The sequence below is a fragment of the Giraffa tippelskirchi genome, chromosome Y, assembly GCF_054371585.1.
Source record: "Giraffa tippelskirchi isolate mGirTip1 chromosome Y, T2T-mGirTip1v1.2.pri, whole genome shotgun sequence".
Taxonomy (NCBI): Eukaryota; Metazoa; Chordata; class Mammalia; order Artiodactyla; family Giraffidae; genus Giraffa; species Giraffa tippelskirchi.
In genome coordinates, this window is record NC_137290.1 from 5697668 (window position 1) to 5712908 (window position 15241).

At 45.5% G+C, this 15241-nt stretch overlaps 1 protein-coding gene across 1 annotated transcript in view; it reads right to left on the reverse strand.

Annotated features, from left to right (window-relative positions):
* Positions 1–620: 620 nt before the first annotated feature.
* LOC145537669 (uncharacterized) overlaps positions 621–15241 on the reverse strand; it is a 233688-nt gene continuing 219067 nt past the window's right edge. Inside the window, exon 7 of the mRNA XM_081568521.1 lies at positions 621–4686. The gene's annotated coding sequence lies outside the window, so the exon portion shown is untranslated. The remainder of the gene's footprint in view (positions 4687–15241) is intronic.

Sequence of the window (15241 nt, forward strand, 5' to 3'; positions counted from 1 at the left end):
TGCCTCCCCAATCCAAGGACTCCTGGCATGCTGAAATTTTACTGGATTTTCAGGGGTTTCGGGGGCTTCCCTGATGGCTCAGTTGGTAAAGAACCTGCCTGCAATGGAGGAGACCCCGGTTCGATTTCTGGGTCAGGAAGATCCGCTGGAGAAGGGATAGGCTTCCCACTCCAGTCTTCTTGGGCTTCCCTGGTGGCTCAGCTGGTAAAGAATCCGCCTGCAGTGCAGGAGACCTAGGTTCGATCCCTGGGTTGGGAAGATCCCCTGGAGAAGGGAAAGGCGACCCACTCTGGCCTGGAGAATTCTCATGGACTGTATAGTCCATGGGGTCGCAAAAGAGTCGGACACGACAGAGTGACTTTCACTTTCAGAGTGAATGTTTTTAGGAACATGCGTGTCTATGATGCCAAGCACATACCCACAGTTCTCATTTTTCGAAAGGAGACTCCAGGACCTGTGGCTGTCCCGGTTGCCATGGAGACGGCAAAGCTCTTGGATGAAGTCCACAGAGCTTGCGGGAGCCCACGTGAGGCAGCCACAGGAGTCAGAGCCTTGCTGACTGGAGCCAGCGAGAAGGGATGGATTCTGCATGGATTCTGCAGCTGCCAGACCAGAAGTTGTTTTCTTTTTTCCCCCAATGTTTAAACTTTGTGTTCCATATTGTTGTAGAGCTGATTAACAATGTTGCAGTGGTTTGAGGTGAGCAGAAAAGGGACTCAGCCACACATACGCATGAATCCTTCATCCCCTAAACCCTCCTCCCAACCAGGCAGACCAGTGATCGTACAGAGAGGAGGACAGATTGGAGACAGAGAACTCTGCTTCCTGCTGAAAGCAAGGGGAAAGAAAAACAAGCAATGGGCAAGGGGTTGATCTAAATGCTATTACCGTACTTAACGAATCTACCACTGCCCACACTATTTTAAACCATCTCAAATGGTTAGGAAATTAATTCCAGCATGACTTTAGTCACAGAACATTTATGGGATGAATTCACACAATCTGAGTAATTGCAGCTATCAGCTGAAATCACAGCAGGAAGATGAGAAAAATAGGTCAGCTATTCTAGGAGACGTACCCTCTGATGTCTTGTGCACAACCTTTGTAAAAAGCAGGCAGTCCCCTTTTTCTAACTGTCTTCAAACCTGTGTGCAGGGGTTATACGTCTGCAGTTCAAGGGCTGGCCAGTGATAATTTCCCATGACCAATTACTTTTCACTGCACGATGAGGTAATTACCTTTCAGACATTTTTCTTTACGATTATGTAACATTCCAGAGAACCGGTGCAGGAGTAGAAGTGGACTCTAATAGAGCTTATGACAATGGTAGACTTTCTACACACAGTAAGAGAGATTTCTTTTAAAAAATCAACTACAAGATGATTTATTAAATCACTCCCTAGTTAGTATTTAGCAGTGCACATCTAAGAACTGACAGCACAGGGTGTGTACCAGAAACCTTCGCTTTGCTGTTGGTTATCTTGGGGTTTTCTTTTGTTTTTGCCTGGAGAAGTTATGAACTGGTGGAGAGACGTGTTGTCATATGCATTAGACTTTTTTTTTTTTTTTTCCACTTCAGCTGGAGAAATCAAAGCCAAACAAATGTCCTTCCAAGTGTGAGGTCAGAGTTGAGTTATTAGCTGGCTAATGGCCAAGGCATTCAGTCATTCCCAGGAAACACACTGTTCCAGGGTCATGTTAGTGGGTAAAAAGGGACAGGACAGCACAGCCCCTATGGTTCATCTGCCGTAAGTTAGACAAGGCATCTATACACGCAAAGCATTGATGTCCCAATCATACGGACCCACTCCAGCATCTTCTTCTCTAGTTAAAGCTCAGTTACATACTCTGGTCTCTTAACAGTTTGTCATTATTAAGTACCCATAAATTTCTAGTTACTAAAGCAGACATTAGGAAAGACAGAATAAAAAAGGAAGTCAGTGTCCTTTTCTCAAACCAAGAATCAAATGGGGTTTGGGTTGCTCAAATGGGCGTGTGGGGAGAAAGTCTAACTTCCCTTGTGGCTCAGCTGGTAAAGAGTCTGCCCGCAATGCAGGAGACCTGGGTTCGATCCCTGTGTTGGGAAGGTCCCCTGGAGAAGGGAAAGGCTACCCACTCCAGTATTCTGGCCTGGAGAATTCCAAGGACTGTAGCGTTCATGCGGTCTCAAAGAGTCAGACACAGCTGAGCGACTTGCACTTTCACTTTCCAACTTCCCTGATTTCAGCAGTGGAAATGCCTTGGAATCTCAGACTATTAGAACTGAAAGGAGATCTCAGAGGCCAAAAGCACCAAACAGTACTGCTGCAGAGATGTCAAAACTCAAAGTCAGGAAATGCGACTAACTATCTCTCTAACTGCTGTTGCCTAGACGGCAACGCCAGCTGCCTTCATACGGCAGGAGGAAGACCTGCTTGTCACGTGCTCAGAAGCTCACTGTCTACTCATGACGGATGAATATTCCACCAAGAACCTGCCTCTGCCATGCTTTGGGCAATAGCTTTGGTCCTCAGGATTCAGCAGAAGCTGAAGACCAAAGGGGGAACATAAGTAACAAAGTTTCTTACTGTTATTAGTAAGTGAAAGTGAAAGTGAAACTGCAGGTCACTCAGTCGTGTCTGACTCTTTGCAGGTGGATTCTTTGTATGTGGACTCTTTGCAGGAGGATTCTTTACCAGCTGAGCCATCAGGGAAGCCCATTAGTAAGCAAAATCTTATGGAAAAGACTACTGGTCCCTATGAGTCAGAAATAATATGATTTACAGTAACTACAAGGAGAAGAGGATAGCAGAAGATGAGATGGTTGGACGGCATCACTGACTCAATGGACATGAGTTTGAGCAAGCTCTGGGAGATGGTGAAGGACGGGGAAGCCTGGAGCGCTACAGTCCATGAAGTTGCCGAGAGTCAGACACAACTGAGCAACTGAACAACAGTTACTTACGATCTTCTATTTTATGTTCACACTATCTCATTAGCATGAGCTAAAAACTTGCTTCCAATAGAATGTTTCACTTAATGGCTTTACTGCAGCCCTTCGGTGGAACCAAATCAAGAATTTTCATCAATTGGACAATACATATTGCATTCCACTCATATGGTCCTCTTATAATACCATTTTTCCATTTACCGAGAAAGTGCCCTAGGCAATGCATCATGTGAGTAGCTTTATTTACGTTGTTTCTTGCAGGTGTTCAAAAAGGTAAGAATTATGGTCCCTGTTTTCTGGACACACGGCTGTCTTCAGAGGGATTAAGCAGTTGACCTAATATTACAGTGTGAAGGCACAGTGAAACCCACAGCCCTCAAGCTCCAAAGCAGGACTGTCAGCCATGTATCACAGCTTCCGTCACTTGTCAGCTCTCCCACAATCACAGAAAATGAACTATCCCCTTGCTTTTAAAAGATCCCCCATATCATCAGAAAGGAAAGATACTAAAGATCAAAGTGCAAATTCTACAGACATCAGTGAATAATTAAGGCTTTCTAAGGTAGCCAGAAGTGGAAGCGGACCTCCTGTACAGTTTGAATATAGTTCCAGGTTATCCAGCTGAAAAGGAAAACTGGTGACTAATCTTCACAGAAGGTCTGGAGTCATTTCAAATCAGCCCACACAGAGGAATAAGAAACGAAAGCCTCAGTCAGGAGGCAAATATTAAGTATATTCCAGGGAGAGACCCAGGACTATGAAATTAACAGAACACAAAGGCAGGACAAACCCTGAGACCTTTCTCTCAGCCAGCTGGATCAATGACTTTTCAAAAGAGATAGCTGGAGCGACGCTGCAAGATTTTGACATGAATTCAACAGGGTCCCTCCCTTCACACACCAGATGTTCTCTTTAGTTCATCTTCTGTTCAATACTGATTTTTTTTATTCCTGGAAAGACTGCACGATCAGCTTCAAACCTGTCCCCTTTGGGTTCTGCCTCATTCCTTTGGCAGAAAGCATATCAAAAAATACTATCACTGATGAGCAATGTTATGAACATGTGCACAATGACAGATTAATGAACTCACGCAGGGTCAGGGCGCTATGAATTCACAGGGCACAACGTGAAGTGTGATGTGTCTATATTTGACACGTTCCCATCGTCTGTGTTTTAAACCATCATGGCCCAAAACAAATAGCTGTAACACTCTTTCGTCCACATCCTTCTCCCTGAGTGGGGCTGGGCTGGGAAGATGCCAAAGATTTAGCAGAGCTCAGCCATTCAACTATCCCAGGGGCCAAATCTGGCCCACCACCTGGTTTTGTAAATAAAGTTTTATTGGAACACAGCCATAATCATTCATTCACATACTGCAGATGTGGTTGCCTTCATGTTACTATGGCCCAGTTGAGTCATTATGACAGAGATCATACAGCTTACAAGTGGAAAATATGTGCTATCTGTCCTTTTACAGAAAAAAAAAAAAAAAGTGCCAATTCCTTGTTAGGACATGGAAAGAAAAGACTGAGGTTCAGAGAAAGTCAAGTGTGACTCATCAAAAGAAATCTAAACTCATCCATACAGAGGGGAAAAACCAGGAGAGAGCCATGCAGGCAAAATGGCAGGAGTTTTCTACCACCCTCTCCGGAAGAAATGTGGATTTTTAACCGGGATTTTAAACACGAATTTTAACTCCCAGAGGACAGTACCTTTGTGGAGGTCCAGGAGTCTGGTGGAGAGGTTCCAAGATATCCCTGGAGGAGAAAAAAAAATTTTTTTTTTAAATCTGAGGTTAGACACAAAAAAGAGGGTAAAAGGAACAGCTGGATTCTTCCCTGTCCTCCCTTCCCCCAGGCAGCACAGACCAGCTATTTCCTGCCCCATCCAGAGAGCTGAGAGGGGCTGCGTGCCTGAGGGTAGCGGAGGGGCGCATAGCAGAATAGCCACAGGCTCTCGGAGGATGCGTCTGTCTATAATGTGGGAGACCCGGGCTCGATCCCTGGGACGGGAAGATCCCCTGGAGAAGGAAATAGCAACCCACTCCAGTACTCTTGCCTGGAGAATCCCATGGACAGAGGAGCGTGGTAGGCTGCAGTCCATGGGGTTGCAAAGAGTCAGACACGACTGAGTAACTTCACTTCACTTGGAGGATGACAAAGGCGCACAGACCCTCCTAATTGCTTCACGGGCTCCATCTGTGATTTGGAGATCTGTGATTTGTTTGCCCAATCAGTTCAGTTCAGTCACTCAGTCGTGTCTGACTCTTTGCGACCCCATGGACGGCAGCATGCCAGGCCTCCTTGTCCATCACCAACTCCTGGAGTTTGCACAAACTCATGTCCATCGAGTTAGTGATGCCATCCAACCATCTCATCCTCTGTCATCCCCTTCTCCTCCCGCCTTCAATCTTTCCCAGCATCAGGGTCTTTTCCAATGAGTCAGCTCTTTGCATCAGGTGGCCAAAGTATTGGAGTTTCAGCTTCAACATCAGTTCTTCCAATGAACAATCAGGACTGATCTCGTTTAGGATGGACTGGTTGGATCTCCTTGCAGTCCAAGGGACTCTCAAGAGTCTTCTCCAACACCACAGTTCAAAAGCATCAAGTCTTCGATGCTCAGCTTTCTTTATAGTCCAACTCTCACATCCATACATGACTAATGGTAAAACCATAGCCTTGACTAGACAGACCTTTGTTGGCAAAGTAATGTCTCTGCTTTTTAATATGCTATATAGGTTGATCATAACTTTCCTTTCAAGGAGTCTTTTAATTTCATGGCTGCAATCACCATCAGCAGTGATTTTGGAGCCCTCCAAAAATAAAGTGTGTCACTGTTTCTGCTGTTTACCCATCTATTTGCCAGGAGATTGGCCCAATAAATAACTCAAAATAGTTGTCTTGAGAAAGTTTAGGGAGCTACAAGGAAACACAGAAAGAGAAGTCAATAAAATCAGGAAAACACGAAATCTAACACACAGATAGAAATCATAAGCCTTGAGAAGAGAATGGCAACCCACTCCAGTATCCTTGCCTGGAGAACCCCATGGACAGAGGAGCCTGGTGAGCTACAGTCCATGGGGTTGCAAAAAGTCAGACTCTACTGAAAGGACTTAGCAAGCAAGCAAGAAAACATAAGAAAGAATCAAACAGAAATTCTACAGCTGGAGAATACACTGAATGAAATGGAAAATGTGGTAGAGAGCTATCTCATGGGAAAGCATTTAAAATCCCAAGAAGGACAAGTCTGTACTGGGAAGGCCCTGCCTTTCATGGGAAAGGGTTTACGTCCAGTAATTGCATTGACACTGGCAAGCTACTCTCTGGAAACTGATGCCATAATCATGTGGAACAGAGCCATGAGGAGTGGAAATACCAACCAAATTCCTGACTGACGCCTGTGGTGCAAGCGTTTCCTTAGGTACAAAGGGACATAGGCTACAATCCATGGGGTTGCAAAGAGTCAGACACGACTGAGCAACTAACACCTTCAACTTTCACTTTTTAAGCAAATACATTCAACAAATGCTGCATGTCAGGCATGATTATTTGTTGTTTTTGTTCAGTCGTTAAGTCATGTCTGACTCTCTGCAGTCCCCACGGGCTGCAGCCCGCCAGGCTCGTCTGTCTTCCGCCGTCTCCCGGCGTTTGCTCAAATTCACGTCCACTGAGTCCATGATGACAGTGAACCATCTCATCCTCTGTCGTCCCCTTCTCCTCCTGCCTTCAATCTTTCCCAGCTTCGGGGTCCTTTCCGATGATCCGGCTACAGTCCATGGGGGTCGCAAAGAGTCAGACGTGACTGAGCGGCGAAACAGCAACAGAAACAGATGTGACAATTTACGAGATAGATACACAGCAGCGACCCCTGGGTGGGAGGGCTGAACCAGCGTCGACTCTGCTCCCGCCCACGTGGTTCCCACGAGACCACACCTTTCCTGTCTGGCAGACAAGCACAGTGGTGTTCACTTTCCAGCATCCTGTGTCACACTTGTCCTGAGGCCACGGGCTTTTTCCCCCAGCCGTCATCTCGCCATCACTCCTTCACAGACCTTTTCTCCCATTCTTCTCTCCCCCTACCTCTGTACTGCTGAGAACAGGTTCTTGCATTAATCATGGCCCGCTCCTTCTCTTTTGCCAACAGAATCACTACTACACTATTAATTGTTGTTGCTGTTTAGTCGCTCAGTCGTGTCCAACTCTCTGCGACCCCACGGACTGTAGCCCACCAGGCTCCTCTGTCCATGGGATTCTCCAGGCAAGAATCCTGGAGTGGGTGGCCACTGCCTTCTCCAGGGGATCTTCCCCACCCAGGGATCGAACCCACATCTCCTGCACTGCAGAAGGATTCTGTAGAATCCTTCTAAAGAATTGAGAATCCTTTAGAATTGAGAATCCTAAAGAATCTAAAGGATTCCCAGGCTGAGGCACCTGGGAAGCCCCCTTAAATTATTCAGCATCTCGCTAAGTGACTCTTGCATCCGATTCAGAGCGGGGGGACACAGAGTTACCACAACAAAATTCAACTGCAAGGTTTTTCTCTGATTTTCAATGCACATGCTAAGAATAGCTGAAGAGCTGGAGGGGACGTGTGTGTACCTGTGGCTGGTTCATGTTGATGTATAGCAGAAACCAGCACAATAGTGTAAAGCAATTATCTTTCAATTAAAAAAAAAAAAGAACAGCTGAAGCTGAACACTGGTGACCGTGAACACTATCTAAGTATTCAGGTACACTTGCTCAAACTGCTGAGTTGCTGCGGGCCTTCCCAGTTCTTTACAGAGCCCAGTCTCTACCTTGCTACTCTTTCCTCATCCCCTGATACTTGACTTCACGCCTCCCATTCGCTATTACTTGCCACCTGATCTCCCAGAAAGCTGAGCCCACTGGCTAATAATTCTCCCCATTAACATCAGTTTTCTCTATGAACCAATGCTTTCTCTATCTGGTCTGCCTTTCGAAAGCCCTTCCAGGGACCCCCTTACCCCCCGACCTCCACATCTGGACAGTCTCTTCTTTGCTGTCATGTAAATAAACTAAACTGCAAAACTCACAGAGGAGTCTTCCGTTTATATGCTGCGATCATATGAAAGTGATCAAGGACAGCATCATGACAAGACGCATTTTAAAATATGACTAGGCTGTAAAGGAGCATCTTTAAATACTTTAACAAATGAGACGTGACATCTTAGTTTCTTGAAATGCTTTCAAGCCACTTGACCTTGGTGGCCATTACACAAGATTTGTTGAAGCAGAAAGAAAGAGTTGTTATGATGTACTTTCTTCACCAAGCATTTTGCTGTTGATATTTGGTGGGGGGCGGGGGTGGGTGGAAATTGCTAAAAAACACTTTTCCAATACTTATTCCTCTCCTTACGATCAGAACAAGCATGGCAATGTCTACATTTGCCAGAAAAAAAGTACAATATTTTCCCTCAGGTTCTGAAACCCCTTGAAAACCTCTGTAACCTGCTGCTTTGTTTTCAAAGTAATTGAAGCTAAACTGGGGCTTAGAGAAAAATGAAGCATTCAATGCAACTGAAGGAATTCCATTGCAATGCTACACAGATTTTCCAAATGCTCAACTTTTCCCCCTGGTATAAATATAGCCTTTATCATGAAATTGAACAAACATTTTTTCTAAATCTGTCTCTCAGGAGCAAGCCTCCTCTGCACATCATGGAACATTTTATCCTCCAAAGATAGGCTGAAAGCTCTAAATTACTCATTATATGGCTTAACAAAAGAAGCTCGTCGTTACTTAATTGGAGATAATATGGCCTTGTTCCCTGATGCAGATATATTAAAATTGCTGGTTATTTATGCAGCTAATCTCTTCTGGAAAAAAAAAAAGGAAAGAAAGAAAAACTCTCAGTCATAAAATTTATCTTCTTGTGATAAGAAATGAGATAGCATGAAATAAATATTCGATTTGGAGCTAAAGGAATGGAGAATACTAAAGAGGAGAGGACTCTTATTTCTAAAAATCTTACAGAATGGCAAACTCTCCCAAATGGTATTCAACCCAGTCATCTCAAAGGAAAAAACATTCAGATTAGGGCCATGGCTAGGGTGACCCAAGTGCTTAGGGTGCCAGATTTCAAGGGGTGTCCCAGTTGCCTTTCCCTAGTCCTGGCCCCTGTTGGACTCCTGATCCATACTCCCTGAATTTGCCTCTTACCTAATCTTGAATGAGTCATTCAATCGCTCCCTTGTTTTTTGGACTTCTCTCCTATGCTTTTATTCCTTTTGCCCTTTGGACCTTTCATTCAGTCCATGACAGCTCTGACACAGATAGAGGGTTCCTAAGATTGTGACTGTCTGGCGATCACAATGCCCCTGGAAGACATGGCTACTGCTGTCAAGGGCTTACGCTCCGAGAGGGGAGATTTCAACAGGATGACGATTTCTTCTTTCTCAGAAAACCCTCACGGGGACCGTCCTCTGCCCTTCAAGCTGAGGTCCCAATTACTCATGCCTTGCCTTGCCAAATGTCACACGTCCCCTGCTGTTGGGTCTCCAGCCCGTGCCAAGCACGCTTCTTCACATGAACTTGAATGAAACCCCTGTGAAACCGTGGGAGACCTCCTAAATCACGGCAAACCCGGAACTGTGTAAGCATCACTGAATGTCATTGACCTGAGGCTCTTTATGTAATTGAACACCCCTTCCCTCTCCAGCTTTTCTCCTCACTGTCATGACGGCTTGCCTCCAGGAGTTCTGATCCCTGTCCACTTCCTTCAACAGCATCTCCATGCTTTCTTACCCCATCAGCTCCTTCCGAAATGCTGACACTGTTTAGACTTAGAACCATCTTCTCTTCCTGCTAACTGTGACCTCCCTGGACAATCCCAGCCCTTGAGAGAGTCTACTTGCTAACTGTGACCTCCCTGGACAATCCCAGCCCTTGAGAGAGTCTACTTCGTGCACACACACCACTGGCTTCATAATCTGGACCCAACGTCAAACCCTTTCCACTGGAAACCGATGTGCTTCTGTCTCTTCAGAGACACTTAATAAATTCTTAACTTCCTAGGTATCCACAAGGGCTTCCCTGGTGGCTCAGCAGGTAACAAATCTGTCTGCGATGCAGGAGACCTGGGTTCAATCCTTGGGGTTGGGAAGATCCCCTGGAGAAAGAGAAAGGCTACCCACTCCAGTATTCTGGCCTGGAGAATTCCATGGACCGTATAGTCCATAGGGTCGCAAAGAGTCGGACACGACTGAGCGACTTTCACTTTCACTCCTTTCTTTGAGGTATCCTGAGCGCCTCGATGAACCAGATGGGCGGGGACTGAAACCCAGTGGACAATGCTAATACGTTTGGAAAAACTCACAACAAATGTCTTATTGTTGTTGTTCAGTTGCTTCAGTGGTGTCCAACTCTGCAATCCCATAGACTGTAGCCCGCCCGTCTCTTCTGTCCACGGGATTCTCCAGGCAAGAATACTGGAATGGGCTGCCATGCCTTCCTCCAGGGGATCTTCCCAACCCAGAAGCCGAAACCAGGTCTCCTGCATTGGCAGGCGGGTTTTTTTTTAACCACCGTGCCGCCAGAGAAGCCAACATGTGTTATAACTAAAGCATACACCTGTGCTCTAGGAGATATTGCTCAAGATCCAGTGTGCAACCGAAGAAATATCTTGTTAAAATGAAGATTCTCAGGAGGACTGGGGTCTTCAGAGAGCCTGAAGATTCTGCATCTCCACCAGCCTCCCAGGGAGGTGGGGGTGATGCTGCCGACCCAGGGATCGAACCCACATCTCTTGCATTGGCAGACGGATTCTTTACCACTGAGCCACCAGGGAAGCTCTTAAAGGGTGTGTAAAGAAAGAAAGAAAAGTGAAGTCGCTCAGTCATGTCGGACTCTTTGTGATCCCGTGGACTGTAGCTCACCAGGCTCCTCTGTCCGTGGGATTCTCCAGGCAAGAATACTGGAGTGGGGTTGCCATTTCCTTCTCCAGGGGGGGTCTTCTTGACCCAGGGATTGAACCTGGGTCTCCCGCATTGTAGGCAGACGCTTTACCCTCTAAGCCCCCAGGGAAGCCCTCAAGGGTGTGTAGTCGATTCCTTTTGTGGCTGTTGTTGTTCAGCCACTAAGTCGTGTCCAACTATTTTGCTTTGACTCCTTGACCCGCACCTACTTCCTCACTCACCCTGTGAACTTGGTCAGGTGAGTTTACCTTTCAAGTACCGACCTGCCTCATCCGACACTGAATCAGCTCGACAAGATCCGTGACCCCCACGTGGTAAGGCACAGAGCCTGCAGACACGTTGCTGCAGTCAAAAGCCCGAGCCCTTCACAGGGCGGGGCAGGGGCAGGGGTGAACAAACAGGGACATTCCCGCAGCTATCAGCCTGCACGTTCCAATCTTAAAGCAGCCTCCTGCATTCTGAAAGAGCGAGAAGCGTGACACTTTTAAGATTGCTAAGGGAGGACTACCCTGGTGGTCCAGTGACGGAGACTCTGGGCTTCCAATGCAGAGGTCACAGGTTTGATCCCTGGCCAGTGAACTAAGATACCCACAGGCCATGCAGCATGGCCAAAAGATTAAAAGAAAGAAAAGAAAAAAAAAAGATTGCTAAAGAGATCAAACCAGTCCATTCTAAAAGAAATCAAACCCTGAATATTCCCTGCAACGTTTGATGATGAAACTGAAGCTCCAATACTTTGGCCACCTGATGGGAAGAGCCGACTCATCGGGAAAGACCCTGATGCTGGGAAAGATTGAAGTCAAGAGGAGAAGGGGGCAACAGAGGATGAGAAGGTTGGATGGCATCACCGACTCAATAAACATGAGTTGGAGCAAATTCCAGGAGACAGTGAAGGACAGGGAAGCCTGGCGAGCTGCAGTCCATGGGGTCGCAAAGAGTTGGACATGACTTAGCCACTGAACAACAATAAGCTCACTCCAACTCAACACTTGGTTGCTATATGTGGGGGCTTGTAGGGATGCTTCCTGATTCGCGGTCTTTGTATTTTATGGTTTTTAGGGTTTGGTTCTTTTTATAATCCACAAATAGAGGCAAAAATAAAGCAGTAGCTTGTGCATTATTCACTTGACTGGAACAGGCATGTTTACTGCAGTCAGATGGTAGAGAAATAAGCCTATAATCCCAGCGCCTGCCTCCACACTATTTAAAGTTAACTGAGCAACAATCAGGTCTTTAAGCACCGAAGAATACACAGGTGACAAACTGAACAGTACCTTAAACTAAGGTCAACTGCAGGGCTTTAGAGAATGACACAGAAGAGTCCACGTTTCCTTTCTTTTTTCCAGAAGATCAGCAAAATGTACCTGACAGCTCAGTCACTTAAGGAAACTCTTTTGTTTGCTTTTAACGTTCCAGTTTGAGGTTGAACAAACCAGTGAGCCAGCTGCAAGCCAGGGTTCCGTATTCAGTTCTGTGAGCCCAGTGTTGGCCAGGGCACCCAGCACCCAGCTGGCACTCAATGGGCGCTTCTCAGGTTCAAGAGACCGCACGTCAGTCCTCGCCACGGGCCCTCAAACATACTGACTACGCACGGCAAGCAAGACTTACACAGTGCCAGTGGGAGGAGGGGCAGTAACCACGGCACCCTCTGTCATCACCAGGTGTGGATGAAGAGGCAAAAGGCAGGTGGACCAAGATTCAGAGGAATCTCACACAGCTACGTCCACACCCATCACCTGGAAGGCGATGAGACAGCAGGGAGCCACCTCATCTTTCTCACCCCAGCCCTGGGCCAAACTCTGCAGCATTTTCTTTTTCCTACCTTAACAAAAGCCTTTCCTTTCAATTTATTTGACTTGAAAATCTTTTTATACATAGACACACTTTTGAACTTTACCGGTGGCTCAGTGGTAAAGAATCTGCCTGCAAGGTGGGAGACCCGGGTTCCATCCCTCGATTGGGAAGATCCCCTGGAGAAGGGAATGGCAACCCAGTCCAGTATTCTTGCCTGGAGAATCCCATGGACAGAGGAGCCTGGCAGGGGACAGTCCATGGGCTTGCAAAGAGTTGGACACGGCAGAGTGAGGGCAACAAGCAATATGTACCCACAGGCTGACCCCTTTTCAGGACACCAGGAAGTCCTACTCTATGAGAGAGCAGGAAGAACCACGCTAGAGGAAGCTCAGCAGATCTAATGTTGATTTCACTCTGTACCCTGAGACCTTAATCCTTACTGAGCCTCTTTCTTCATTTGTTAAAAGGACACGAATACACATATACATACGCATTTTAACATTAAAGAGATGACAAGATTATGTGCATTGATCAGGCCGAGATCAAACTGAAGCCAAGAATCACGAAAGGAGAGCAGAGGGCATCTCAGGTAGCACTAGTGGTAAAGAACCTGCCTGCCAATGCAGGTGACTCAAGAGATGTGTTTGATGCCTGGGTCAGAGAGATCCCCTGGAGAAGGGAATGGCGATCCACTCCAGTATCCTTGCCTGGAGAATTCCATGGACAGAGGAGCTGGATGGGCTATGGTCCGTGGGTCACAAAGAGTCAGCCATGAGTGAAACATGCAATAAACTAAAGGAAAATCAATTCACAGAAAAAAAAAAAAAAGAAAGAAATGATAGCAGAACATTAAAGCCATTTTTTTCTCTAAGGGCATGTGGTCAACCTAGTGATTTTTAGTTTTCATTTTCAATTTCTCATAGAGTACAGGAGATGGAAGACAAAGGCCAGGGCTCACCAAGGGTGGGAAATCTAATAGAGGACTCTCCTCAAATTTTGGATCTCTAAAACGCTACACCCACAGTGTAAGTTTGAAGCAAAACGGACTCTTAACAAACTGCACTTTAAAAGCTTACAGGGACACTCCCTTAAATGCTGAGGAAAGCAGCAAAGGAGTAAATATCAAGAAGCTGTAACAAAAACTAGCACTCACGTGAATCTGCAACCTAACTTATCAATATATATTACGTGGGAAGTCCAAAAAGTGTTATCAATTTTTTTCAAAACAGAACCTCTAAAACTACCCATGGTGAAGTACTGGGCTGTTTGCTTCATTTCCAACCAATGAGAAGTTTTGTAAAATGCAATAAAAATGAATCATACAAAAAAAAATGATATGGAAACAAAAGGATGAACACAGAACACAGAAGCTATCTATAGCAACGTCAAGTTGCTATAAAAATTTCCAAATGTCACTCGCATTTTCCATTTACTTACTGTGCAAAAAGTTACAAGATTTTGTGGAACAAGACCTGGTCCCAAGAATAGACCAGAAGAAACACAATTCCCCTCTGCAGAACACACTTGCCTCCTAGCCTTAGGGAATTCTCACAATAATTTTCCAAGGAAAAAAATCACATTTCACAGGTAAGAGAAACATCACCAAACACACTAGGCACCATGAGGAGAAATTAAATTAGAGAGACAGAAAACCAGACTTTCAAACCCTTCAGATTCTGACAGCATCCGAACCTGAATCTAAAACAAACTTGCCGATTATATGAAAAAGAATGGAATATAAGAGACTGCCATCACAGTGAGCTGTGCCCTGTCGCTCAGTTGTGTCCGACTCCTTGAGACCCCATGGACTGTAGCCCACCAGGCTCCTCTGTCCCTGGAATTTTGCAGCAAGAGTACGGGAGAGGATGGTCATTTCCTCCTTCAGAGGATCTTTCCAATCCAAGGACTGAGCCCATATCTCTTGCCATCTCTCGCATTGGCAGGCAGATTCTTTACCACTGCACCACCTGGGAAGCCCTAAAAGTGACCTAGTAGACGTGAAAAGAACCAAATAGAAATGGCAAGTAAAGCAATACACAGAAAGACAGATATCACATGACATTGTTTCCTTGTGGAATCTTAAAAATATATATATATACAAGTGAACCTGTTTACAAAACAGAAATAGAGTCACAGGATGTAGAAAACAAACTTACTGTTGGGGGAAGGACAGGGATCATTCAGGAGACAGAGACTGACATACACACACTACTGTATATTAATAACTAATAAGGACCTACTGGGTATCACAGGGAACTCTATTCAGGACTCTGTAATAACCTAAATGGAAAAAGAATTTGAAAAGGAATGGATATATGTACATGCATAACAAACTCACTGCGCTGTACAGCAGAAACTAACACAAGATTGTAAATCAATTATACTCCAAAAAAATTAACTAAAAAAAAGAAAATTCTATAAGAGAGTGTAGCAGTAGATTAAACAATCAGGTAACAAAAATTAGGTAACAGAAAGATAGGGCAGAGGGCCCCTTGGATTGCAAGATCCAACCAGTCCATCGCACAGGAAATCAACCCTGAATATTCACTGGAGGGACTGATGCTGAAGCTGAAGCTCCAGTACA